At 38.7% G+C, this 2,616-nt stretch overlaps 1 long non-coding RNA gene across 1 annotated transcript; it reads right to left on the reverse strand.

The window, feature by feature from the left end:
* Nucleotides 1–602: 602 nt before the first annotated feature.
* On the reverse strand, nt 603–1,393 carry LOC149668224 (uncharacterized). The gene is made up of 3 exons (XR_016368143.1): nt 1,073–1,393; nt 848–999; nt 603–774 (listed from the first exon to the last, which is right to left on the reverse strand). It is a non-coding gene; the product is annotated as an uncharacterized LOC149668224 (long non-coding RNA).
* Between the last annotated feature and the right edge of the window lie 1,223 nt (nt 1,394–2,616).

The following is a 2,616-nucleotide window of genomic DNA, read 5'->3' on the forward strand; positions in this document are numbered from 1 at the left end:
TCAAATCCCAGAAAATCTTTCAATTCCAAGAAAATAATTAAATCCCAGAAAATCTTTCTAATCCTTGATAAAGCTTTCCAATCTCACAACTAACATAAATTTTAAAAATCCATAAAAAAAAATAAATCGAAAAATTCCCAATCTTTCAATCTTCAACCCATATACTCCCATAGTCGCAGAAATTTGTGTCTTCGCGAGGTGAGGACGCAAAGTAGCGAAAACCCAATGTGGACAGTAGCGCGATCTTGCAATCAAGAAAAGCGAAGATGCGAACTCGCAAAATATGTCAGTCTGGACAGGCCTTTAGGTTTACTCTGTAGGCACGCGTTAAGTAGCATGACGTGCCACTTAAAGCACTCACAGAAACAATAAGCCAAACGATTAAAAATAACCTGAATCGTCGAAAAGCTTTTAGTCGTTTGCCAGAGGATTAACGTTTCTAGCTATAAACTCTAGTTTAAAGGAGGGCGAACTTTGTATTTGTAGGCGGATCTAGAGGAGCGCACCTTGCCTTTTTCCCGTGGGATGCAGCGTAGTAAACAGAAAAATACATTTCTATTAAATTTTCCAATCAATTTTTTATTCTTTTCGAGATGTTTTCCAGCATTTACAACACGCGATTCTCGCGCAAGTTTTGTCCCAAAATATTTTTATCGGAAAAGGACCCTTCCCCCCACATAGAAATTTTGAGGCAAACAAATACGAAAGCCTCCTTTTATTAAGAAGGCTGCAATTTAAACGCTGTTATAGTCTTCTTAAGTTTCTTCTTCGCATCTGCCATGATATAAATCCACGCTTAAGTTGTTCGGTCTATTTATGGGCGTGCCCGATATTAAAATTAACTTACTCGCAAGTATCGGTGTTGAATAGGGAACCGCTGGAACATTCTTTGTTGTTTTTGCAGTCGCATCTGCATTCTCGGTAATTCGGTCTCATTTTCGGTCCGCACATGCTAGGATTAATCTTGCAGGCGCATTTACAAGTGTTCTTGTTAAAAATCTGAGAGAGACGACACCGGGAACTATAATTAGCTAAAATACTCGCGAGAAAAGGTTAGGACTAGACCAATTACTTCGAACTCTTTACAGTTGGCTTCGCTGAGAGCGCAAACGCAATCGCATTTCTTGTGTTTTTCAACTTCGATGACTCTGCATTCGTCTTGCATGTTTTGGGTGGGACTTATAGCCCGTCCACACCAACCGTTTTCGCGTCTTTCGCCACGTTCGCCGCATTCGCATTGTTCGCTTTCATCCGTCGCGTTTCGTTCACACCAGAAAAAACGTCTACTAAGCGAGGCGTGCCAAAGATTTTTGCAAGTTTTGCGTTGTTCGCAAAGGATCAACCAATAACGTACGCTTATATTTTGACGTCATAAATGATTTCGTCATCGAGGTTGCTTCTTTCCTGTAGAAATTAAACATGGCACCTGTGTGTTCCAAACAGAAGAATATTTTAAGTTTCAATAATAAAGTAATAGCTTCTCTTCTGATATTAAATCACCGTAATCGAATAAAAAAAGAGAAGAATATGGGTACGAGAAGTGTTTCAGGACCGACCTGTAGATGGTGACTTCCACAATTTAATACCGAAAATGAGAATTTGCTATGAATATCATAATGACAATATGTACAGAGAAGTGTTTCGAGTCACACCCAGCCAATTTGATTATTTATTGAGTCTCGTTAAAGATAATTTAACTAAACAAGACACCCATTACCGAAAAGCCATATCTGCTAAAGAAAGACTTTACATCACATTGAGGTAATATTTGTATTATGTTTAATTATTTGAATTGGTTGTAAATTTACTAGCTTTTCCATAGGTATTTGACAACTTGAGATAGCTATCGAACTTTGTCATTAGCGTATCGAATTGGTAAAGCAACCGTTGCTAAAATTGTACCAAATGTTTGTAACGTCATATGGAATGCAGTTCAGCCAATATATCTTCCACCAATGACTAAAAAAGCAATGATGACATCCGCGTTAAATTATTTTCAAAAGTGGAATTTCCCTAATTGTGTTGGCTCCTTGGACGGAAAACATATTGAATTGGTCGCACCTCCTAATTCTGGCTCTATGTTTTTCAACTACAAAGGAACCTACAGTATTGTGTTGATGGCGGTGTGCGACGCGCATTATAAATTTACATTTGTAGACATTGGAAATTTCGGTGGAATAAGTGATGGAGGTGTTTTTGGTGGTTCAGAGTTGGGGAAAGCAATTGAAGATGAAAATTTCTTTCCGCAACCAAGAAAAATTGAAGAAAATGGGCCTGAACTTCCGTTTTGTTTTGTTGGTGATGCTGCCTTTCCTCTTAAACCCAATTTAATGCGCCCTTATGCTGGCAGAAATCTCCGAGCTGATCAAAACACTTTCAACTATAGATTGTCTCGTGCTAGGATGACCATTGAGAATTCATTTGGGATTCTCAGTTCTAGATTTAGATGTTTGCAAAGCCCTATACCTCTTGACCCAGTGAATGCTGAGGCTGTTGTAAAAGCTGCAGTATGTTTGCACAACTTCTTGATGACGAAGGAAGAACAAACTGATAGGCGTTTGTATTGTCCAATCAAGTACGGTGACCATATTGATGAACATGGAAAGGTCAAAGGGG

The sequence above is a fragment of the Phalangium opilio genome, unplaced genomic scaffold, assembly GCF_054372755.1.
Source record: "Phalangium opilio isolate 3A_F unplaced genomic scaffold, DU_Popi_V2 ptg000056l_1, whole genome shotgun sequence".
NCBI classification, from domain to species: domain Eukaryota; kingdom Metazoa; phylum Arthropoda; class Arachnida; order Opiliones; family Phalangiidae; genus Phalangium; species Phalangium opilio.